The following is a 26,457-nucleotide window of genomic DNA, read 5'->3' on the forward strand; positions in this document are numbered from 1 at the left end:
AAATTAGGAGCGGCGCCGGCGGCTATTGCCGCCGCCGCCGCATGTGACAGGGGATGTGTGAGCGGAGCGGCGTCCATTAGGTGACCTCACTTCCGTTTCACATTTCGCCCCCCATCTATCCAGTTTTGCTCTATCAGGACTAGGTGCCACGAAAGAAGTTTCACTTCAAAAATAAAAAGAATTATTTACACAAAACACCAGAAACCCGACATTTCGGTCGCCAGAGGCGCCTTCATCAGGTATCAACATATCCGTCAGCGGAATGTGTTATGTGGGGTTAAGGATAAGAAGAAAACATAAAATATGAGTTTTAGAAATAACCCCCTAAGACAAAGGAGCAGTTTACTAAGTCCTTACCAATCAAACGTTTGTACAACTTTGTATAGTATACAGTATGCTTCTTTATGCACACTCAAAAGGATTTTTGAATTTTAATAAAAATATTTATCCGATTTTTGTAATTTGTATACGTATTACGTATGTGTAGAATCCCAAACTGATTTAATCAGCTGAATGAGAAAGTATAATAGTTACAATAGTTACAGCAGGTAAATGGTCCCAAACAGGTATAGTTCCTGCTAAATAGGTACAGTTGGGAGGCTTTCACATTTATATTCCCCATCATGAATGTTTCCCTCACAATTGAACAATTTACGTACACATATAAGAATATCCCCCACAAAAAACATCACCCTTTTATTATACATCTGGTGCTGTTTTGCATAGGTATTGCCTCGGTTCTGAAGACAGGAAACTTAAGCAATCCTGACATTCACATTACCAATGCACCCAATTTATTGTCTCACTTCACATATGGAAAACCCTATATGCACCCTAGTCATCCCATTGCACCTTCATTCTCGCACTTGCACTCCTCTAGGCACACAATTCGTCCGTACCACCATCGTCCTCACACACACCCCCCCCCCACACCCCCCCACCCCCCCCCCCCACACACACACACACACACACACACTAGCATCCCCACAGGGCACTGCTTTGATTCTTATACCTGTACTCTTTCATTGTCCCTTCCCTCACATACCTCTGTGCACCCTGTTCCTTCAATCACATCCTCCTCTGTGCACCCTGTTCCTTCCCTCGCATCCCCCTCTGTGCATCCTTTTACTTCCATCACATCCCCCCTGTGCATCCTGTCCCTTCCCTCACATCCCCCTCTGTGCACCCTGTCTCTTCCCTCACATCCCCCTCTGTGCACCTTGTTCCTTCCCTCACCCCCCCCTGCTGTGCACCCTGTTCCTTCCCTCACATCCCCCTGCTGTACACCCTGTCCCTTACCTCACATCCCCCTCTGTGCACCCTGTTCCTTCCCTCACCCCCCCCCCTGCTGTGCACCCTGTTCCTTCCCTCACATCCCCCTCTGTACACCCTGTCCCTTCCCTCACATCCCCCCCAGTGCACCCTGTCCCTTACCTCACATCCCCCTCTGTGCATCCTGTCCCTTCCCTCACATCCCCCCCTATGCACCCTGTCCCTTACCTCACATCCCCCTCTGTGCATCCTGTCCCTTCCCTCACATCCCCCCCCCTGTCCCCCTCTGTGCACCCTGTTCCTCGCCTCATATTCCCCTCTGTGCACCCTGTTCCTTCCCTCACTCCCATACACATTCCTCTATGATATCTGGACTGCCACCTCCCCCTGAACCGGACACACGCTGCCCCCTTCACATCACGTGACTCCCTCGCCAAGCGCTAAACATTTACATTATGGCGCTGCAGCTCTTTCTTCTCTACGTCCTCGAATGCGTCGCTAAGCAACCACAACAAATCCCAACCAATCACCAAGCGTCTAAACTTTGAGCGTTCTATGGTTGCCAGGACAACCCTGGCCGCGACAACCGGCGTTCCATCGCTGCTAGGCGACGCCTAGTCTGAGCCTGTCAATCACTCACTGCTTCCAGCAAACTCCAACCGGTAAAGCGTGCAGGAATTTCCCTGACATTACTGAGGCTCGCCTGCAAAGTGCCGGGCTGGGATTACATATAGAACAGTAAGGTAAGGATTAATAATGCTCTCTTTTTATCCATTCCTTTGGGTCTGCAATGCATCTCGGAGAAATGTATTGCTGTACAGTATATTCTGCAGATCAACGCCTGGCTGTATACTACATTGCATATCAAGTCATCGCTGCATATAATGTACATTAATATAAATCTGGTGCTGTTATGCACAGGTTTTGCCTCGGTTCTGAAGACAGTAGTCTTTGATAAGCAACCTGACATTCACATTGCCAATGCACCCAATTTATTTTCTCACATCGCATATGGAAAGCCCTATATGCACCCTATTCATCCCATTGCACCTGTACAGTTCTCTATGCATATTTTTCATTCTATCACTTGCACTCCTCTAGACACACAATTTGTCGTCCCCCTCCAACCCCCCCACACACACACATACTAGCATCCCCACAGGGCACTGCTTCGATTCTTATACCTGTACTCCTCTTTCACTGACCCTTCCCTCGCATCCCTCTGTGCACCCTGTTCCTTCAATCACATCCCCCTCTGTGCACCCTGTCCCTTCTCTCACATCCCCCCTGTGCATCCTGTCCCTTCCCTCACATTCCCCTGTGCATCCTGTCCCTTCCCTCACATTCCCCTGTGCATCTTGTTCCTTCCCTCAAATGCCCCTCTGTGCATCCTGTCCCTTCACTCACATCCCCCCCCTGCACCATGTTCCTTCCCTCACATCCTCCTTCTGTGCACCCTGAACAGGGTCGTAAATATAGCCCGCGCTCTTGGGGGGCCCGCTCTCCCCCGGTATGCTGCGGCCGACGGCGGGGACAGACCGGGACACGGTGGTTGCTGGCGGACCGGCGGCCGCACAAAGCAGTTGCCGCCGGACCCAGCTCTCCTCTGCTGCAGGTTTCTCTCCCTCACACTCTGTCCCATGCTGGCGCGTGCCGGATTGCACTGACGTTGGAAGCTCCGAGTCAGACAGAGTGTGAGGGAGAGAAGCCTGCAGCAGGGGAGAGCTGGGCCGGCGGCAACTGCTTTGTGCGGCCGCCGGCCCACCAGCCAAGGCCGCCAACAGGGGGGTTCTGCCATGGTTAGCATCCCGGGCTGGCCGCCCGGGCCCCCTGCGCGGCCGTGCCCGTTATATATATTTCTTTTCAATGGCGCGATTCCCCGTGCGCATCCGCAGAATCGAGGTCCCGACGCGCATTTGCAGGGCAAGCAGGGTGTCCGGCCTGCTGCCTGTAGGCACGCTGCCTGTGGGCCCGCTCCCCCCGCTCCCAACGTGGGACGGAGGGGAAGCGCCGTTGCGAGCCCGCACGTGCCAACCCAACTCCCCAGCGTCCGCCCGCCAACCCAGCTTCCTCCGCGCGCGCCAACCCAGCTTCCCCCGCCTCCTGCCTCGAGCAACAGCCATGGAATTGAGGAGAGGGGGGTGCATTTTTATTATTTATTGGGGAGGGGGGGTATTTATTATGTACTAGCCGATATACCCGGCGTTGCCCGGGATGTAAATCCGTAATAGGTAGTATTATTTATAAATAGGGGAACAATAGGTTGACTATTTGGTGGAAAGGTTGTATAATGATGTTGAAAAGAAAGATGGAAGAAAATGTAATACAATGTTGTTGTTTAAAATTGGTTTATTGTAAACACACCACAGTACAATGTATATTTTGGTGACATAAGTGATGCAAAAATGTGAGGTGTGTGTCCCGCTAGGGTGTGAGCGGGTGTGAGGCGGCGGGTTGGTGTTCAGTACGGGTGGGGGGTGGGTAGTGAGTGCTGGCTGTGGGTGGGAGTCCCTCTAGGGTGTGAGCGGGTGTGAGGCGGCATGTGTCTGGTGAGTGTGGGCGGCGGCTGGTCAGTGATGTCGGTGTGTAGGGGTGTGAGTGCGGCAGGTGGGTGTGAGGCGGGAGGCGCCAGGTGGTTGGTGAGTAGGTGCGTCGGCTGGTCAGTGTAGGGGCAGGAGGCGGCAGGTGTGTGTCCAGTGTGTTGGGTGTTTGAGAGGTGGCAGGTGGGTGAAAGGCAGAGCCGGGAGGGTGGCGGGAGTGCGGGCAGCGGGTGGGTGAAAGGCAGAAGCGGGAGTGCGGCGGGTGGGTGAAAGGCAGAGGCTGGAGAGTGGGCGGCGGGTGAAAGGCAGAGGCGGAAGGGCAGGTGGCGGGTGTGTGAAAGGCAGACGCGGGAGGGCGGGCAGCAGGTGAAAGGCAGAGGCGGGAGGGTGGCACGTGAGTGAAAGCCAGAAGCGGGAGGGCTGCTGGACTGCGGGCGGCAGGTGGGTGAAAGGCAGAGGCGGGAGGGCGGCAGGGGGGTGTAAGGCAGAGGCAGGAGGGTGGGCGGTGGGTGGGTGAAAGGCAGGGGCGGGAGAGCGGATGGCGGGTGGGTGAAAGGCAGGGGCGGATGGGCAGCGGGTTGGTGAAAGGCAGGGACGGGCGGCTGGTGGGTGAAAGGCAGGGGCGGGCGGCTGGTGGGTGAAAGGCAGAAGCGGCAGGAGTGCGGGCGGCGGGTTGGTGAAAGGCAGGGGAGGGCGGGCGGTGGGTGGGTGAAAGGCAGAAGCGGGAGTGCGGCGGGTGGGTGAAAGGCAGAGGCTGGAGAGTGGGCGGCGGGTGAAAGGCAGAGGCGGAAGGGCGGGTGGCGGGTGTGTGAAAGGCAGACGCGGGAGGGCGGGCAGCAGGTGAAAGGCAGAGGCGGGAGGGCGGCACGTGGGTGAAAGCCAGAAGCGGGAGGGCTGCTTGACTGCGGGCGGCAGGTGGGTGAAACGCAGAGGCGGGAGGGCGGCAGGGGGGTGTAAGGCAGAGGCGGGAGGGTGGGCGGCGGGTGGGTGAAAGGCAGGGGCAGGAGAGCGGATGGCGGGTGGGTGAAAGGCAGGGGCGGATGGGCAGCGGGTGGGTGAAAGGCAGGGACGGGCAGCTGGTGGGTGAAAGGCAGGGACGGGCGGCTGGTGGGTGAAAGGCAGGGGCGGGCGGCTGGTGGGTGAAAGGCAGAAGTGGCAGGAGTGTGGGCGGCGGGTGGGTGAAAGGCAGAGGAGGGCGGGCGGCGGGTGGGTGAAAGGCAGAGATGGGAGGGCGGACGTCGGGTGGGTGAAAGACAGGGGCAGGCGGGTGAGGGGCAGGATGGCAGAAAGGCAGGGGCGGAAGGGCAGGAAGGCTGGGGCGGGGGGGGCGGAAGGGCAGGGGTGGGGGGGTGGAAAGGCAGGGGCGTCAAGGCAGGGGCGGAAGGGAAGGCGGGGGGATGGCAGGGGCGGGAGGGGGGAAGGCAGGGGTGGGGGGGGAAGGCAGGGGTGGGGGGTGGAAAGGCAGGGGCGGGTCACGGAAGGACGGGGGGGCGGAAAGGCAGGGTCGGGTGGGCAGAAAAGCAGGAGTGCGGAAGGACGGGGGCAGGGGTGGAAAGGAAGTGCAAGGCAGAAAGGCGGGGGCAGAAGGGGCGGGCGCGGAAGGGCAGGGGGGAGGGGAGGAAGGTAGGGGTGGGGGGGTGAAGGCAGGGGCGTGGGGGAGGGGGTGAAGGCAGGGGCGGTGGGGGTGAAGGCAGGGGCGTTTGGGTGTCACTGTGTGTGTCAAATGTCTGTCACTGTTGCAGTGTGTGTCACTGTGTGTGTCAGTGTATCTGTCACTGTGTGTGTGTCACTGTGTGTGTCGGGGTGGAGCAAAAACGGAGCTGGGGGGGCAAAAACAGAGCTGGGGTGGGGCAAAAATGGAGCTGGGTGGGGGGCAAAAACGGAGCAGGGGGGAACGGAGCAGGGGGTTGCGAAATGGAGCTGGGGAAAACTGAGCTGGGGCAAAAACGGAGCTGGGGGGCAAAAGGAACTGGGCGGGGGGGCAAAAACGGAGCAGGGTTGGAGCGCAAAAACAGGGGGGGGGGGGCATAAATGGGGCTGGGGCAAAAACAGGGCTGGGGGGGCAAAAACTCACACATCTCAGTAAAGCCCCCCCAGCAGCAACAGCCGACACCACCACCACCACCAGGGAGCATTTCCTCACCTCAGGCGGCAGCAGCAGCAGCAGCAGCGTGGCTGGGGGTTGTGGACCCCTGGGTTAGAGCGCACCGGCCAATGAGAGCCGTGGGGGGCGGGACACACGGGGGGGTGCGAGATACACCGGCCAATGAGAGCAGTGGGAGGGCGGGTGGACCGACGGACCAATCAAATTGTCTACAGGGACTCACAAACAACAGTTTCAGTTTTATATATATAGATTGGGGAGGGGGGTGTATTTATTATGGATAATACGTTTTTTAACCAATGCTTTAAAGACCTGTTGCTGTACGTGCATCTTTTAGCTTTACATAGAAATGTTACTTTTACATACTACACCATGAGAGGTCTGCGCTTGTTTCTCTTTTTTTCTATAGATTTGGATGCCCTGTCATTCAACCTACCATAGCAGCAGACCCTCCTGTGTTCCCTAAAAGAAATTGATTTTATTCCATACTACACTTGAGGTTTGAGGTCATTCACTATATATTTTTGCATATATTTCATATCAATTATCATCACCATTGTTACTTATACTGTTCACAATTTGATTCACTGGAGACGTTTATTATATTCACAGTTCGCACATTTTCGAGACATTATTAGTGCGTGTCATGGGAGACCAGGTACCTTTTACACCATTTATAGATTACCGGGATCATTCATTAGTCAGAACAAGATTGTAAAACAAATTGCGTTTATTTTGGTAAACCCACGTACAGCAAGAAGAAATACACAAGGAACAGTAAAAAAATACACTTACTTGGTGCCTGGCGGAAAAATCTAGGCTTTCCTAGGTGCAGGGCAGAAGGGGAAAACTGGGGCGCTCCCTACCTTATATGACGTATGGAAATATAACGCCTGTGGACTAGTGTGGCATCAAGAAGAAAAAAAGGAGAGTATATACTAGCCCTTGTTGTGTTTCTGCGGCTGGACCAAGGAGAAGATGAAGCCCGGGATCTTCTTATAACGGCAATAAAGGTGGTGTAGTGGTCAGCGCAAGGTGTTGAACTCGGAAAATAAAAGATAGTGGAAATACACAAAATCAATGTATGCATTAAATAGACATAGTTGGTCTTAGGTCGAAGGGGAGGAAGGGGGTGGGAGAAGGGGAGGGAGGGTAGTGGAAGGGAGGGGGTGGAGGGCAGATGATATTAATAAAATATATTATATATAATAATACATAAAATGGAAACAATAAACATTAGTTTCAATGACTCACACGGCCTAGTGTGAGACTTTTCCCTCAGAGAAGAATGGAGTGGATGGGGTGTAACATATATCCTCTAAAATGGAGGAATATTTAAAGAAGAAAAAACTCACACGGCCTTGTGTGAGCCCCTTCCCTCAGTGAATGGTATTGTAAATCTGAGAGGAATCAGCCTCGTCTTCCTTTCCAATGCTCCTAATGGAGGCAATGCATGAATGGCTCCTCTCCCAGGTGCCCATATACCAAGAAATGGGCAAAGCCTGGATTAGTAGCAATAAAGGTTTATTTCAACAAGTAAAAGTATAAAAACTATGTAACACTCACACAAAAAGAACAAACAGCCCAATGTCAGCCGTGGGTCTGTCCGGTGAACCCTTCTCTTCCAGTTGAGCTCCCGCTAGCGCGTCCAACAGCGGGACCGGAAGGGAGGATCTTTCCGGAAGTCCGGCGGCTGCCTGGGTCCCTCACACAATGAGCTCCGGCAGGGAACTACGCGTTTCGCAGTGATGCTTCGTCAGGTTCTAGGTGCAGGGCGACTTCTTGTATGAGCTTACCCCTGACCGGGATATACCCCGGTTCTCCTGGTCCTCTTTTCAGCCTCTTTTCAATTCCTAGCCGCGACCTCTCCGTTTCGATTTTGAGAACTTTGGTACTTTTATTTTGTTATTTTGTTACTTATTTTGTTACTATTATCTTTTATTTTTATGTTCTTACTGAAGTACTACTTTTGTTACTACACTCTATATATTTATGTTCAATCACTCCATCTATTTATGTATTTATCCACATTATGCTCTATAGAATTTTTTAGGTTTATATATGTCCATTTCTAATCATCCAGTTCTATAGATACTTACTAATTAGATGTACACATATTCTTCCTTTGTTACTATATGGTTCTAGTTCGTGTTTTTTACTTCATCAGCTTTTTGCTACATTGTTTTAACATGTATCATTGGTTTACTATGACACTTTGTTACTATTTTCCTCCGTGTTGGCTTTGTGAACCAGCGCAACCACTGTACTCACGAGAGGCAGGCCCTCCTTCTGGCGCCTCATTGGTAGACAATCTCTGCCAGTGAGATTTGTCCGCGGAGGTGTTCGCGCCAATTCCATCCAGTGACGCCACTGTTGGGGGGGGGGGATCACGTACAAATACAGGATGGTGCACAGACGCGAACTTACTCTTTGACAAAGGGATTCTTTCCCGAAACGCGTCAGAGTAGTTCTGTACCCCTCACTTACCATGCAATAAAGTCTTTTAACTATTTTTCTGGTTGTAGCCCCCGTTTTTCACCACAGCTGTGCTCCGTTTTGGGCCTCACGGACCGTTCTTTCTTTTAAATTCCAATTCAGCACCCACTTTCCCTCAGCCTCAGCGCGCCTCCGCACGGCTGCAGTCTCTATGGACTCAGCCGTAGTCTTTATTATGAAGCCTGTTACCCTTGCCCATCACCGTGTGCTCTATGCTTCGTGTTTTCTCTAGATTTCAAAGATGTACAGTATATAATGCAGATAACATAACTGCATATAATGCAGAGCAAATGCAACACAAAGCTGTTTTGATGAGGAATGATTAGCTGCATACAATGTTGAGCAATATTTATTTATACATCATGTGGATGTTCAGTTGCATATAATCAGAGCAATACAACAGTATATATAATGCAGATAAATATTCACCTCTTTGTAATATAATATAGCTATATAACTACACAACTGTTTATTATTATTATTCTTTACAGTAAGGGCAGTTAAAATGTGGAATTCATTACCCATGGAGACTGTGATGGCAGATACAATAGATTTGTTCAAAAAAAGGTTGGACATCTTTTTAGATGGGAAAGGTATACAGGGATATACCAAATAAGTATACATGGGAAGGATGTTGATCCAGGGATTAATCCGATTGCCAATTATTGGAGTCAGGAAGGAATTTATTTTCCCCTTATGAGATATCATTGGATGATATGACACTGGGGTTTTTTTGTTTGCCTTCCTCTGGATCAATATGTAAGTATTGATATAGGATAAAGTATCTGTTGTCTAAATTTAGTATAGGTTGAACTTGATGGATCTACGTCTTTTTTCAACCTCATCTACTATGTAACTATATATGTAACTATTATGGTGTGCAATACACACAAGAGCTGTACATAATGAGAAATGAATACTGTAAATGACACAAAGTCATGTTTAACTGAATATTATGCAGATCCATGTTCAGAAATAATATGACGTGTATAGTTGGTCACTACATATATATTTGTTATGCAGACAATGAGTATATGTACATGTTTCACTGTATATAAGTTGGAGAAATGTATAGTTGTTTATAATGCAAAATAAAGTACAGTTGTATGCAGTTATGTTTTACTTGCAATTGTAATATCTTGGATGCATATTTCTGGATGGATTTCATTCTCAGGTGCAGGATCGTACGTATTAAAGCTGCAGTTCAGTCTTTTTTTTTTTTTTTTTTAACATTTATTTTTTTACTTCAATAGTTTCATGTGGGCAATCTCTAATTAGCTAAAGAACTGTATAGCTGCAGCTCAATTCGTTCTCCATGTATTGATAGGTCGAAATTTGGTGACATATTAAAAGCTGGGATTTGTTTATAATCTGCTTGACTGGCAGTGGAAGTGACAAGTGCTAGAGGGAGGGCAGGGCTGACAAAGGGGTGTGCCAGGGCTTGTGACAGGACATGAAGGGGCAGTGCCGTAGCAAATGGCTGTTAAAATAGAATACAAGAAAATTGGTCTTTCAAAGTAGTTTTTTTTAAAACAGAAAATGCTGAAAGTATTTTTTCTTACTACAGAACTGATTTATTAAAAAAAACACACATGCAGGATATTGACTGAACTGCAGCTTTAATGTGTTTGTATGATCGTGTGGTCTGTGGTCGTATACATTTATTTCTGATATTCATTGGCAGTTTAATGTTATACAGTGAATGGTTATCGATAGAAATCTACTTGTGTCTTTTAGGTCTGTCATTTAGTGACCTTAAGTAGCTGAACAGGAAAGGGGTAGGAAGGATGATTCATGCTAATAATGAATGTAGTGTAAAAATGAATCGAGGTTCCACCTGAGGATCAAAATGCAATTAGCTAGGAAATAGGTAGAGAGAGAGAACAGGGATCATTGTTGTTGGTGCACACTTTAAAAAGGAAGGTAGCCGGGAGACTTCCTGTGACGTCAAGAGGAATGGTTGCCTGAGAGATTGGCTCCAGAGCCCCTCCAACGTATAACCTATAAAAATAGCAACTAAATAAACAAATCCCCCCCAAAACCTACAATCCTGAACCCCTAAGACCAGCTGGGCACAAGAAGTACCTTTTCTGCCGATTTAGAGAGGGGTTGCCGGCGCTCTGGGAGGCCTCCTGTGAGCCCCGACCCCCGGTAGAAGTCCCCCCCTGACTCGCAAGAAAAAGTCAGCGGAATCGCCTGGAGGAGCGTGCGGGAGGTGGGAGAGGCGACGGGGCTAAGCCTCAAGTGTCCCGCGGAGTCCACTCTTACTGCGGGGCTTGGGGATTCCCCCCTCTGCGCGTGCTGCCCCTGAAGTGCGCCCGCGGCGGCTTCCCGCGGCGGCTTCCCGCGGGCCCGGTGGGGAGGCCGGAGCTGCAGCATCTCCCCGCTGCGGTCCCGGTCTCCGCTTGCCCCCCCCTCCCCCCAGAATAAATTAAATCAATAAACATACCCCCATTAGGCTATCCCGGCAGGGGAGAGTACCCCCTGGCTGCAGGGACTGCGGGACCCACCACGTGGCGGCAGGGGAGGAAGCGGCCATCTTAAAGAAACACTCCACTGATGCACCATCTCCCCTTAAAGGGGTATACAGCTGCTTGTCCCAACCATCAACTTTCAACTGCTGCCTGAGCCTCAGTGTGCCACAACACCCTACCTCCCCAGCAACACAGTGTTGAGCCAAATAAATAAATAAATAACTATTCAGCAGCCCCAGAAACACCCCAGAAGCTCCGCAATACTCTCACACCTCCCCCCCCACCCTTAAATAAAAGGGAATAAAAATAATAAAGTGGGGACCATAAGCGGACAGGGGAACATACAGAACATGAGTGGCAAGGGCAAAAAAGCAGCCCAGCAAACAGTCGCGAGCTACTTTACCCCAAACTAGCGTCCCGCAGGGAGCTGCGAGGACTCGCAAGACGGCGGCCTGACTCGCACGCGGGAAGACCCAGGTAGAACACAGCAGCCAGAAATGGCAAACATTGACATTAATAAAGAATACCTGGAGAACCTCTTCACGAGAATGAGGAAAGAAATCCAGGATGACCTGACTAAAGCGGTCAACACCTTAAGGAGTGATATGAACCTCCTGGCTGCTAAGATGGACACTCTGAACCATAAGGTGGAAGCCTTGGAGCAGGCCCAATCCTCCGCAGAGGACGAAATAAACCGGTTACACTGGGAAATAAGGGAATTAAAGGAAAGTGCCGAAGATCAAGAAAATCGGGACCGGAGGCAGAACCTGAGAATAAGGTATGTCCCGGAGTCCGTGGAGACGGACCAGCTCCGCACTTACCTGACAGACCTATTTATCCACCTAGTCCCGGACTTATCCCCTGATAAACTGGAGATGGATAGGGCCCACAGAGCCCCGGGGCCAAAATCTACTGACCCCAAGAGGACCAGAGATGTCCTGATTAAATTCCACTACTACTCTACGAAGGAGAAATTATTAGCAGCCATTAGAGACAAGGGAGCCTTACAATTCCGCAACACACGAATCGAAATCTATAGTGATCTCTCGAAGAAAACTGTAGACAGGAGAAAAGAGTTAAAACCCCTCCTGCAGAAACTGAGAGAAAACAACTTAAAATATCGCTGGGGGTTCCCATTCAAAATTGTTGTGCAATCAGGAGGGAAATACCACACTCTATCCTACCCGGAAGAAATCCCGAGATTTATGAGAGGCCTGGGCATCCCGCAGGCGAGCGGAGGATCTGCCCATGAAGAAGCTGACGGCGCTCAGAACCAAAGACCAACTGAGAAGGTACCGCGAACTTCCCAGAGAATCGCCACCCAGCGAAACCAGGTGGGGGAAGAATAAGAATCAAGACTCAGAACTTGTCCCGACCCGGCGGAGGCTGCGGGACTGCGCCCTCCATTACCCCCAGATCTCCCTCCCCCTGGATAAAAGAGAGAAACAGCTCCCCTGTCTACCCCCCCCCCCCGGTGGATCTCCACTTACCTGCTGTGAGATGAAGTCGCTCTCCTCCGGAGTGTCGGCGCTCTGGGCCTCTGCCGGGAATGCGAGAAAGAGTCTCAGGACGAGAGCAGGGAGCGGCGGACAGAAGACCCGATGTAGACGGGGTGATGATGTTTGGTGGGGCGGGGGGGGGCTTTGGTTGTGCGGGAGGGGGGGGATGATTGTCTGGGGGAGAGGGGAACCACATTTCTCTCCCCTCCCCCCTTTCCTCTCCCCTCGCTCCCTGCCCGGCCTCCCCTCCCCCCCCCCCCCCCCGCCGTGATGGATCGGGAGCTGGTCCGGCGGTCTCTGCGGAGTCAGACTCGGCCAAAATAGACAGAGGCTGACGGCAAGCCCAAAGATAGACATATAGGGACTGAAGCTATACGAAAAAACTCCCTCGTGTGTATCCAGTGTTAGCTAAATATTGTAAATACATGATTATGTGGTGAGCGGTATATAACAAGTTATATATATTTTAAATACTTACCTGGAACCACCTCTACGCCAAGGGGTTCACCCACAACAGCTCGGTTCCTCCCGGGGTGCGCCCGGTGCCCTTAGCAAATGTTGGTGGGCACAGTTGGGGGGCTCACATGGGGAGGAAACGAGAAGCCTCTGGAAGGGGGATCCCAAAAGAGGTCTTAGGCTTTCTACCATAGAGGCCAACAAGAGAAAGGGCTCCAGGAAAGGTACCCATGGGGGTGATACTTGTATAGACCTCCCCCTCCCCCAGCGCCCCCCCTTCCCATCCCCTATACCCCTCCCCTCCTACCCTCACGTGCTCCCCCCCCCCCCCGACCCAGTTTATCCCCCCCTCCCTTCCTCCCCCCCCCTGGTCATATCCCTCCCCCCCTCCACTTCTGCCCCCCCCTCCCCTAGCCGGGGAACACCCCTACCCCTATGCCAAACAGAGGTTAGCATGACATATAAGCATAAGGTTATGAAAGCAATTAGTTAAGGGTCCCACAACGTTAGACCCGGAAGTTATAGGGTTGAACAAGTTTTATGTGATTTAATATGTTTAGTTGCAATGCCTATTGAAGGAGGGCTCTCCGGCCTCCCTGATGGCTCTCAGAGAGCGGCGCTCAGGGAAGTCTCCCAGAGGCAATAGGCCTACTGCCTTCATCCTTAGAGAGATGAGGGTCTCTAAAACTGGGCTCTTGGACAGCCCACTTTCTTTTCTTTTTCCACTCTTTTCTCACCCCCCTCTCTTTCCTCTCCTCCCCCATCCCCCCCATGCCCCCCCAGCCATCCACGTGCCCAGAGAACACAGGGGACGATCTTGCAGAACCAGCTCTCGTCAGCACCAGGTACTCTATACAAAAGAAAAGTCGCACATAAAAATGAACACAACCCTGTTTTTCTATCCACTCACACCCAGCAGGGACGAGCACATACGCAGACGACCAGGGTCTCCAGAAACCAAGATTCCACAAAAAGGCCACTCAGAGGTCAAGACAAGGTATGACTGTAGAGACGCCCACCACCTTGGGAAAGTGGAGGGACTGACAGAAGCCCTGAAAGACCATCCAGGTAACAATGGCCCATAACACAACACTTAAACTAATATCCCTAAATGTCAGAGGACTAAACTCAGTACTTAAAAGAAGGCTCGCTCTTCAGGAGCTCAAAAAGACGAAGGGAGACATCCTGTTTTTACAGGAAACTCACTTTAACACGACAATCCCCCCCAATACCTTCCAGAGATATTACCCTCAGACCTACTATGCATCCTGCCCAACCAAAAAGAGAGGGGTAGCTATTTTGTTCAAACAAAATGTTAAATTTTCTTTAAAAAAAGAAACTGCAGATCCGGAAGGCAGATTTCTTATCCTCCAAGGCACCTTGTCCGGGGTGGATATTACTATGGTCAATATATACGCCCCAAACGAGGCCCAAGCTGACTTCCTGAGAGAACTTTGTGACAGCCTAGCTCCCCAGCCTAGAACTACACTGTTGTTGGCCGGAGACCTAAATATACTTGTAGACCCCGACCAGGACAGGATGAGTACATTAGATACCCCCCTCCCTCGTGCTACGGAGAAAAATGCTAGGGAATTCCGTAACATACTGAAAGAGTTCGCATTAATAGATATCTGGCGAGCACAGCACCAGGGTCAGAGGGATTACTCCTACTTCTCCCCCCGCACCAGACCTACTCAAGGATTGATTATTTTCTGGGTACTAAGGATATCTTCCAGGCAACCTCCCAGTCAGATATAGGATCAATATCCTGGTCGGACCACGCCCCGGTCTCGCTGACACTCTCCCTCCCCTTCTATAAAAATAGCCAATACAATTGGAAACTAAATGATTCTCTGTTAAACCAACCAGATGTAGAAATAGAAATTAAACAAAAACTCAGAGAATACTTTACACTGAACAAGGGCTCCGTAGAGTCATCAGCGATGCTATGGGAGGCCCATAAGGCTACAATCAGAGGGAATATCATTTCCATAGCCTCATACAAGAAAAAAGCACGACAGAAATTGTACAACGAATTGGCGGGAAAGGTCCAATTACTGGAACAAAAACATAAAACTAATCCCTCAAAAAAATTACTCAAAATACTAGATAAAGCCATATCTGAATTCAAACAAATACAACTCGATGAAGTGGAGAGGGCGCTGCGGTGGACCAGGCAAAAATACTACGATAAAGGGAATAAGGCATACCGGTTATTAGCATCCAAGCTAAGAGGTCTGAGAACGAAAGCCCAAGTAACAGCTTTACAAACAAAGACAGGTGCCAAAACATATTGCGAGAAACAGATAGCAGCCGAATTCTCAGACTTCTACTCTAAATTATATAATCTAAAGTTCCCAAAAAATAGATCCTCTAACGCGGAAGCTATAGCTAAATATTTAGATTCATGTAACCTTCCAAGCCTCTCAGAAGGGGATCTTGCAGAACTAAAGAAAGAAATCTCCCAAGAGGAGCTCTTAAATGCCATCTCCCAACTAAAACCTAGCAAAACGCCAGGCCCAGATGGGTTCTCCAATCAATATTATAAGACATTCAAGCTAATTTTAGCTCCATATCTCCTTGATATGTTCAACGAGTTTCTGGAGGGAACAACCATCCCAGCATCTATGTCTAAGGCCAATCTAGCAGTTATACCAAAGGAAGGGAGAGACCCACTACAGTGCGGTAGTTATCGCCCCATAGCCCTCCTTAATTCGGATCTAAAACTTTTCAGTAAAATTTTAGCCAATAGATTAACCCCCATACTACCAAGCCTAATACACATAGATCAAGTCGGGTTTATTTCCGGCAGGCAGGCCTCAGATAACACCAGGAAAATCATTAACATAATCGACCATGTACATCTCTCATCCACGAAGGCCATCCTATTGAGTCTAGATGCGGAAAAAGCATTCGATAGGATCAGATGGGACTTTTTAGATCAAACATTAATCAAATTCGGATTTAAGGGCCACTATCTGACAGGAGTCAGAGCCCTGTACAAAAGTCCCACGGCCGTCGTGAAGCTCCCAGGAGGAGACGCAAACCCTATAAACATTAAGAATGGTACTCGACAAGGATGCCCCTTGTCTCCGCTTCTATTTGCCCTCTCTATTGAACCCTTGGCAGCAACAATTAGAGAGGATAAAAATATAAATGGTATTGAAATTGGGGGGACAAACTATAAGATATCCCTCTTTGCTAATGACATTATCCTGACTCTGGCCAACCCCTTGACCTCACTCCCGAATTTACACTCACAATTAGACAAATTCAGCAAAATCTCGGGATACAAAACTAATATGGATAAGTCGGAAGCATTAAATATATCCCTACCCCACCCCGAGGCCAAATTACTGCAAATAAACTTCAATTATAGGTGGAGCTCCACAAAAATCAAATACCTAGGAATACAAATAACACGGGAGTACAAAACACTATTTCAATACAATTACCCACCCCTATTTGAGAGACTAAAAAAAGACCTTCAAAGCTGGAATGGATATCAGATATCTTGGCTAGGAAGAATAGCCACGGTAAAAATGAACATCCTACCAAGACTTCTGTATTACTTCCAGACTCTCCCCATTGATATCCCACTAGGTGAACTCAAAAATATGCAAAACAAAATCTTCGAATTTATTTGGCAAAATAAAAGACCAAGAGTAGGTAGAACTATCTTGCTAGCACCAAAGGAAAGCGGAGGCTTGGCAGTCCCGGATATCATGAAATATTATTTGGCGGCCCAACTCAAACAAGTTATAATGTGGAACAACGAACCAACCACAAGCTGTTGGATTGGGATTGAGTCTGCCTATGCGAGACCTCTCTCACTCCCGGCCACCCTGTGGACCGAAAGGGGTAGGGAGACCTTCTCAGAAACATTAAAGCTGGGAGCAATGAAATGTACATGGAGAATATGGACTAAAAATAAAGATAGGTTTAACCTAACGGCTTCACCCTCACAACTAACGCCCATATTTAACAACCCGGAGTTCCCCCCAGGCTTGTTCCCACAGAGACTCAGTGAATTTAAAAAGTTAAAGATAATGGTAGCAGAGCAGTTTATAGGAAACGGAAAGATCCTATCGATTCAGGAATTAGAGAAAAAACACCAAACAGTGAACTTGCCAATATTTGGCTTCCTGCAGATCAGGCATTACCTGCAAACTCTTTCCAAAGAATTAACATTTCAACCATTAACACATTTTGAGCGCCTATGCAGGAAAGGATACTACTGTAAGGGGTTGATTTCGGAAGTGTATCTGGGCCTGGCAAGAACAGCAGGTTGTTCCCAACACAATTATATGCTCAAATGGGCGGAAGATTTGAACATAGAGATCGATAGGGAAGACTGGGAGGATATCTGGGAGGCAGCTTCCAAAACATCAATATGCACTACCACCAAAGAGAATAGCTATAAAATTCTATTTCAATGGTTCTTAACCCCGAGTAGGTTGAGCCAGATCTTCCCCGGGACCCCAGATTTGTGCTGGAGGGGATGCGGACAAAGAGGAGATATGGCTCACATCTGGTGGAATTGTCCAAAGATTCAGGTGTTCTGGGTCATGATCAAATCATTAATCCGAGAATACCTGGGGGTGGAGGTTGAGATGGACCCGCTGACCATGGTGCTGGCTAAACCAATTGACGAGCTAGAGACGGCAGAAAACAAAATGACAATACACGTACTCACGGCAGCTCGCTGTTGTGTGGCAGCTGCCTGGAAAAAAATAAATCCACCATCCAAACAGACAATACTACGAAGACTCCGCGAAATAAAGTCAATGGAGCTCCTTACAGCAAAACTAACCCAAAAAATGGACAAGTTCCATAAGACATGGGAAATATGGCCAGGTGTGTAACAGACTACTACGAAAGCTATCGGAAAAAACTAAGGGGCCAATTGGGCTGGTCCCCCCCTTCCCCCACTCCTCCCCTCCCTTTCTCTCCCTCCCCAACTCTACTTTCCTCCCCCTCTCCTTTCACCCCTCTCTCTCCCCCTATCTTTTCTTTTTTCTTCCCTGACAATAAAAGATGCACACAAAGAAGCGGCCGCTTCCATTTTAATGTACCTAAGGCTAAGGCCCCGGTCACGGCGCTCTAATGCGCGCCCGCGCTTTTGGCTGCGCGTTCCGGCGATTAACCCGGTCTGCAGCTCACTGCAGGAGCAGAGACCGGGGGGGCGTGGCGGAGGAGTGACGGGGGCGCGGCCATGACGTCACCCGGCAGGTTCGCCCTCATTGGCTGAACCGCCGGGGGGCGTGCCTAGCCGCTCGACGCGAGTTCCTGCTCTCAATACTATTGAGAGCAGGAGTAGCTCTCGCGCGAGCGCTGCGGCCCCCCTCGCTGCGGGCCCGGCGCCATTGCGGGGAGGGCTCTCGTGAGCGCAGCGTCCGCCACAGCGGACGCTGTAGCAGGCAACGGGGGCAAGGCCTAATGGGGGAGTATGTGAATAGGCAATACTCAACACAACTAGTAACATATTTAACTTGAACAGGTACACTGATTCCTGAATATTTACTGTGTTGTACATGACAGTTAGTACTCCTCCAATGTTTGTATAACGAAATGTATGAAATGTGTGTATTTTGTGAAAAACAATAAAAAAATTGAAATTAAAAAAAAAAGGAAGGTAGCCATATAGGCCAACACCATCAAATTAGAAGAAAAACATATTAGTGGTCTATAGAGGCAGTTAATCAGTATGTCTAGAGTAAAAGCCTAACCACTAGCAATATTTGGCTAATAAGGGCTAATGCCAACTTGTGAGACCTCTCCACAAATTCCAGAAGGAGCAGGATCACCCAAAATAAAGAAAACATATATAGTGTGCACTGTTGTGACAAGTGGACGTATTTCTGAGATCTTGGCTCCTATAGATTTTGTACTTACATATATATATAATCCAATGTATATCCGGCACACCATATGCAAGTAAATAAGTTTTGGTGCTTATCCCATAAAGCAAAAACAGACCATACGATACCGGTTGCAACACGACATCAAGGGACAGCACGCAGGTAAGTAAATCATACATTTTCTATATTTGATAGAAGACACAAAAAACGACGTTTCGGTCCTCCAGTGGGACCTTTCTCAAGGTGGTGATATAACCCTAACCCATTGGGGGACCGAAAGGTCGGTTTTTGTGTCTTCTATCAAATATAGAAAATTTATGATTTACTTACCTGCGTGCTGTCCCTTGATGTCGTGCTGCAAACGGTATCGTATGGTCTATATATATATATATATATATATATATATATATATATATACAGTGCTCGACAAACCCGGTCGCCAACTCGCCAGCTGCGATCGGATATTGGCTCGTGGCCAGTAGCTTTTCCCCTGCTCTGCAAAAACAAAATCCCCTGCTCGAAAAAAAAAAAAAAAAACCCTCTGGCTGTGACGCGGCTTGGAGTTGCCAGGACTTCAAACCGCCCTTCCTTCTCTGCACGGGTAAGTAATGGGGGGGGGGGGGTTGGGGGTGCGCGCGTGCGTGCATCTGCTACTCCTCCTCCTATATATCCTCCTGTATAATTGTGTCACCTCCTGCTTACAAGACCTGCACTGATCCGGTCATGGAGAGGATTGTGGACAGATGCTTGAGGTGGGGGGGAATTTAATGCACTGTAATAAATATTTATATATACTGTACTGTTCTGGTGTTTCTCCCCCCTTCCTCCGGTACTCCCGCTGCCCGCGCGGCTCAGGTGCTTCACCCCCCTTCCTCCGGTACTCCCGCTGCCCGCGCGGCTCAGGTGCTTCACCCCCCTCCCTCCGGTGCTCCCGCTGCCCGCGCGGCTCAGGTGCTTCACCCCCCTCCCTCCGGTACTCCCGCTGCCCGCGCGGCTCAGGTGCTTCACCCCCCTCCCTCCGGTGCTCCCGCTGCCCTCGCGGCTCAGGTGCTTCACCCCCGCTCCCTCCGGTGCTGCCCGCGTGGGTCGGGTTTTTCACCCCCCTCCCTCCGGTGCTCCCGCTGCCCACGCAGCTCGGGTGTCACTCCCCCCTCCCTCCTGTGCTCCCGCTGCCCGCGCAGCTCAGGTGCTTCACCCCCGCTCCCTCCGGTGCTGCCCGCGTGGGTCGGGTGTCACTCCCCCCTCCCTCCTGTGCTCCCGCTGCCCGCGCAGCTCGGGTGCTTCACCCCCCTCCCTCCGGTGCTCCTGCTGCCCGCGTGGGTTGGGTGTTTCACCCCCCTCCCTCCGGTGACCGCGCGGCTCGTGTCTCTTCCCCCTCCCTCCGGTGCTCCCGCTGCCTGCGCGGCTCGGGTGTCTCTCCCCCCCTCCCTCCGGTGACCGCGCGGCTCGTGTCTCTCCCCCCTCCCTCCGGTGCCCGCGCGGCTCGTGTGTCTCTCCCCCCTCCCTCTGGTGCCCGCGCGGCTCGTGTCTCTCACCCCTCCCTCCGGTGACCGCGCGGCTCGGGTGTCTCTCTCCCCTCCCTCCGGTGCTCCAGCTGCCCACGCGGGGCGGGAGGTAGTAGCAGTGTGTGTGTGTGTGTGTGTGTGTGTGTGTGTGTGTGTGTGTGTGTGTTATGGGAGAGAGAGAGAGAGAGGTATGGGAGAGAGAGAGTGGGGTATGGGAGAGAGAGAGAGAGAGAGAGAGGGTAGGGGACAGAGAGAGAGAGAGGGTATGGGACAGAGAGAGAGAGAGAGAGAGAGAGAGAGGGTATGGGACAGAGAGAGAGAGAGAGAGAGGGTATGGGACAGAGAGAGAGAGAGAGAGGGTATGGGACAGAGAGAGAGAGAGAGAGTATGGGACAGAGAGAGGGAGGGGTATGGGAGAGAGAGAGAGAGGGGGTATGGTAGAGAGAGAGAGAGAGGGGTATGGGAGAAAGAGAGAGGGGTATACGAGAGAGAGGGAGAGAGTGTATGGGAATGAGAGAGTGTGTGTATGGGTATGAGAGAGTGTGTGTATGGGTATGAGAGAGTGTGTATGTGTGTGTGTGTGTATGAGAGAGAGAGAACGTGTAGGACACCAGAGGTACCCAGTCACCCCCACCCAGTCAGTCAGTCACCCCCCCCCCACCCAGTCAGTCAAAAGTCAGTCACCCCCCCCACCCAGTCAGTCAAAAGTCTGGGGACGCTGTAGCAGGCAACGGGGGCAAGGCCTAAGGCCTAATGGGGGAGTATGTGAATAGGCAATACTCAACACAACTAGTAACATATTTAACTTGAACAGGTACACTGATTCCTGAATATTTACTGTGTTGTACATGACAGTTAGTACTCCTCCAATGTTTGTATAACGAAATGTATGAAATGTGTGTATTTTGTGAAAAACAATAAAAAAATTGAAATTAAAAAAAAAAGGAAGGTAGCCATATAGGCCAACACCATCAAATTAGAAGAAAAACATATTAGTGGTCTATAGAGGCAGTTAATCAGTATGTCTAGAGTAAAAGCCTAACCACTAGCAATATTTGGCTAATAAGGGCTAATGCCAACTTGTGAGACCTCTCCACAAATTCCAGAAGGAGCAGGATCACCCAAAATAAAGAAAACATATATAGTGTGCACTGTTGTGACAAGTGGACGTATTTCTGAGATCTTGGCTCCTATAGATTTTGTACTTACATATATATATAATCCAATGTATATCCGGCACACCATATGCAAGTAAATAAGTTTTGGTGCTTATCCCATAAAGCAAAAACAGACCATACGATACCGGTTGCAACACGACATCAAGGGACAGCACGCAGGTAAGTAAATCATACATTTTCTATATTTGATAGAAGACACAAAAAACGACGTTTCGGTCCTCCAGTGGGACCTTTCTCAAGGTGGTGATATAACCCTAACCCATTGGGGGACCGAAAGGTCGGTTTTTGTGTCTTCTATCAAATATAGAAAATTTATGATTTACTTACCTGCGTGCTGTCCCTTGATGTCGTGCTGCAAACGGTATCGTATGGTCTATATATATATATATATATATATATATATATATATATATATATATATATATATATACAGTGCTCGACAAACCCGGTCGCCAACTCGCCAGCTGCGATCGGATATTGGCTCGTGGCCAGTAGCTTTTCCCCTGCTCTGCAAAAACAAAATCCCCTGCTCGAAAAAAAAAAAAAAAAACCCTCTGGCTGTGACGCGGCTTGGAGTTGCCAGGACTTCAAACCGCCCTTCCTTCTCTGCACGGGTAAGTAATGGGGGGGGGGGGGGGTTGGGGGTGCGCGCGTGCGTGCATCTGCTACTCCTCCTCCTATATATCCTCCTGTATAATTGTGTCACCTCCTGCTTACAAGACCTGCACTGATCCGGTCATGGAGAGGATTGTGGACAGATGCTTGAGGTGGGGGGGAATTTAATGCACTGTAATAAATATTTATATATACTGTACTGTTCTGGTGTTTCTCCCCCCTTCCTCCGGTACTCCCGCTGCCCGCGCGGCTCAGGTGCTTCACCCCCCTTCCTCCGGTACTCCCGCTGCCCGCGCGGCTCAGGTGCTTCAACCCCCCTCCCTCCGGTGCTCCCGCTGCCCCGCGCGGCTCAGGTGCTTCACCCCCCCTCCCTCCGGTACTCCCGCTGCCCGCGCGGCTCAGGTGCTTCACCCCCCTCCCTCCGGTGCTCCCGCTGCCCTCGCGGCTCAGGTGCTTCACCCCCGCTCCCTCCGGTGCTGCCCGCGTGGGTCGGGTTTTTCACCCCCCTCCCTCCGGTGCTCCCGCTGCCCACGCAGCTCGGGTGTCACTCCCCCCTCCCTCCTCTGTGCTCCCGCTGCCCGCGCAGCTCAGGTGCTTCACCCCCGCTCCCTCCGGTGCTGCCCGCGTGGGTCGGGTGCTCACTCCCCCCCTCCCTCCTGTGCTCCCGCTGCCCGCGCAGCTCGGGTGCTTCACCCCCCTCCCTCCGGTGCTCCTGCTGCCCGCGTGGGTTGGGTGTTTCACCCCCCTCCCTCCGGTGACCGCGCGGCTCGTGTCTCTTCCCCCTCCCTCCGGTGCTCCCGCTGCCTGCGCGGCTCGGGTGTCTCTCCCCCCCTCCCTCCGGTGACCGCGCGGCTCGTGTCTCTCCCCCCTCCCTCCGGTGCCCGCGCGGCTCGTGTGTCTCTCCCCCCTCCCTCTGGTGCCCGCGCGGCTCGTGTCTCTCACCCCTCCCTCCGGTGACCGCGCGGCTCGGGTGTCTCTCTCCCCTCCCTCCGGTGCTCCAGCTGCCCACGCGGGGCGGGAGGTAGTAGCAGTGTGTGTGTGTGTGTGTGTGTGTGTGTGTGTGTGTGTGTGTGTGTGTGTGTGTGTTATGGGAGAGAGAGAGAGAGAGGTATGGGAGAGAGAGAGTGGGGTATGGGAGAGAGAGAGAGAGAGAGAGAGAGAGGGTAGGGGACAGAGAGAGAGAGAGGGTATGGGACAGAGAGAGAGAGAGAGAGAGAGAGAGAGAGGGTATGGGACAGAGAGAGAGGGTATGGGACAGAGAGAGAGAGAGAGAGGGTATGGGACAGAGAGAGAGAGAGAGAGTATGGGACAGAGAGAGGGAGGGGTATGGGAGAGAGAGAGAGAGGGGGTATGGTAGAGAGAGAGAGAGAGGGGTATGGGAGAAAGAGAGAGGGGTATACGAGAGAGAGGGAGAGAGTGTATGGGAATGAGAGAGTGTGTGTATGGGTATGAGAGAGTGTGTGTATGGGTATGAGAGAGTGTGTATGTGTGTGTGTGTGTATGAGAGAGAGAGAACGTGTAGGACACCAGAGGTACCCAGTCACCCCCACCCAGTCAGTCAGTCACCCCCCCCCCACCCAGTCAGTCAAAAGTCAGTCACCCCCCCCACCCAGTCAGTCAAAAGTCTGGGGACGCTGTAGCAGGCAACGGGGGCAAGGCCTAAGGCCTAATGGGGGAGTATGTGAATAGGCAATACTCAACACAACTAGTAACATATTTAACTTGAACAGGTACACTGATTCCTGAATATTTACTGTGTTGTACATGACAGTTAGTACTCCTCCAATGTTTGTATAACGAAATGTATGAAATGTGTGTATTTTGTGAAAAACAATAAAAAAATTGAAATTAAAAAAAAAAGGAAGGTAGCCATATAGGCCAACACCATCAAATTAGAAGAAAAACATATTAGTGGTCTATAGAGGCAGTTAATCAGTATGTCTAGAGTAAAAGCCTAACCACTAGCAATATTTGGCTAATAAGGGCTAATGCCAACTTGTGAGACCTCTCCACAAATTCCAGAAGGAGCAGGATCACCCAAAATAAAGAAAACATATATAGTGTGCACTGTTGTGACAAGTGGACGTATTTCTGAGATCTTGGCTCCTATAGATTTTGTACTTACATATATATATAATCCAATGTATATCCGGCACACCATATGCAAGTAAATAAGTTTTGGTGCTTATCCCATAAAGCAAAAACAGACCATACGATACCGGTTGCAACACGACATCAAGGGACAGCACGCAGGTAAGTAAATCATACATTTTCTATATTTGATAGAAGACACAAAAAACGACGTTTCGGTCCTCCAGTGGGACCTTTCTCAAGGTGGTGATATAACCCTAACCCATTGGGGGACCGAAAGGTCGGTTTTTGTGTCTTCTATCAAATATAGAAAATTTATGATTTACTTACCTGCGTGCTGTCCCTTGATGTCGTGCTGCAAACGGTATCGTATGGTCTATATATATATATATATATATATATATATATATATATATATATATACAGTGCTCGACAAACCCGGTCGCCAACTCGCCAGCTGCGATCGGATATTGGCTCGTGGCCAGTAGCTTTTCCCCTGCTCTGCAAAAACAAAATCCCCTGCTCGAAAAAAAAAAAAAAAAACCCTCTGGCTGTGACGCGGCTTGGAGTTGCCAGGACTTCAAACCGCCCTTCCTTCTCTGCACGGGTAAGTAATGGGGGGGGGGGGGGGGGGTTGGGGGTGCGCGCGTGCGTGCATCTGCTACTCCTCCTCCTATATATCCTGTATAATTGTGTCACCTCCTGCTTACAAGACCTGCACTGATCCGGTCATGGAGAGGATTGTGGACAGATGCTTGAGGTGGGGGGGAATTTAATGCACTGTAATAAATATTTATATATACTGTACTGTTCTGGTGTTTCTCCCCCCTTCCTCCGGTACTCCCGCTGCCCGCGCGGCTCAGGTGCTTCACCCCCCTTCCTCCGGTACTCCCGCTGCCCGCGCGGCTCAGGTGCTTCACCCCCCTCCCTCCGGTGCTCCCGCTGCCCGCGCGGCTCAGGTGCTTCACCCCCCTCCCTCCGGTACTCCCGCTGCCCGCGCGGCTCAGGTGCTTCACCCCCCTCCCTCCGGTGCTCCCGCTGCCCTCGCGGCTCAGGTGCTTCACCCCCGCTCCCTCCGGTGCTGCCCGCGTGGGTCGGGTTTTTCACCCCCCTCCCTCCGGTGCTCCCGCTGCCCACGCAGCTCGGGTGTCACTCCCCCCTCCCTCCTGTGCTCCCGCTGCCCGCGCAGCTCAGGTGCTTCACCCCCGCTCCCTCCGGTGCTGCCCGCGTGGGTCGGGTGTCACTCCCCCCTCCCTCCTGTGCTCCCGCTGCCCGCGCAGCTCGGGTGCTTCACCCCCCTCCCTCCGGTGCTCCTGCTGCCCGCGTGGGTTGGGTGTTTCACCCCCCTCCCTCCGGTGACCGCGCGGCTCGTGTCTCTTCCCCCTCCCTCCGGTGCTCCCGCTGCCTGCGCGGCTCGGGTGTCTCTCCCCCCCTCCCTCCGGTGACCGCGCGGCTCGTGTCTCTCCCCCCTCCCTCCGGTGCCTGCGCGGCTCGTGTGTCTCTCCCCCCTCCCTCTGGTGCCCGCGCGGCTCGTGTCTCTCACCCCTCCCTCCGGTGACCGCGCGGCTCGGGTGTCTCTCTCCCCTCCCTCCGGTGCTCCAGCTGCCCACGCGGGGCGGGAGGTAGTAGCAGTGTGTGTGTGTGTGTGTGTGTGTGTGTGTGTGTGTGTGTGTGTGTGTGTGTGTGTGTTATGGGAGAGAGAGAGAGAGAGGTATGGGAGAGAGAGAGTGGGGTATGGGAGAGAGAGAGAGAGAGAGAGAGAGAGGGTAGGGGACAGAGAGAGAGAGAGGGTATGGGACAGAGAGAGAGAGAGAGAGAGAGAGAGAGGGTATGGGACAGAGAGAGAGAGAGAGAGAGGGTATGGGACAGAGAGAGAGAGAGAGGGTATGGGACAGAGAGAGAGAGAGAGAGTATGGGACAGAGAGAGGGAGGGGTATGGGAGAGAGAGAGAGAGGGGGTATGGTAGAGAGAGAGAGAGAGGGGTATGGGAGAAAGAGAGAGGGGTATACGAGAGAGAGGGAGAGAGTGTATGGGAATGAGAGAGTGTGTGTATGGGTATGAGAGAGTGTGTGTATGGGTATGAGAGAGTGTGTATGTGTGTGTGTGTGTATGAGAGAGAGAGAACGTGTAGGACACCAGAGGTACCCAGTCACCCCCACCCAGTCAGTCAGTCACCCCCCCCCCACCCAGTCAGTCAAAAGTCAGTCACCCCCCCCACCCAGTCAGTCAAAAGTCAGTCATAGTCTGTCATCCCACCCCCTGCCCAGTCATCCCACCCAGTCAGACAGTCAGTAATCCCCACCAAGTCAGACATCCCATCACCCCACCCCCCCAATCACCCCACCCCCACAATCACCCCACCCCCC

The 26,457-nt window shown here is 51.2% G+C and overlaps 1 protein-coding gene across 4 annotated transcripts in view; it reads left to right on the forward strand.

Moving 5' to 3' along the window:
• Window positions 1-1,723: 1,723 nt before the first annotated feature.
• Window positions 1,724-26,457, forward strand: part of LOC142464666 (uncharacterized) — a 165,432-nt gene continuing 140,698 nt past the window's right edge. For all 4 annotated transcript variants that reach the window (XM_075568025.1, XM_075568026.1, XM_075568027.1 and 1 more), the window contains exon 1: window positions 1,724-2,015. The gene's annotated coding sequence lies outside the window, so the exon portion shown is untranslated. The remainder of the gene's footprint in view (window positions 2,016-26,457) is intronic.

This window comes from Ascaphus truei, chromosome 13, assembly GCF_040206685.1.
Source record: "Ascaphus truei isolate aAscTru1 chromosome 13, aAscTru1.hap1, whole genome shotgun sequence".
NCBI lineage: Eukaryota > Metazoa > Chordata > Amphibia > Anura > Ascaphidae > Ascaphus > Ascaphus truei.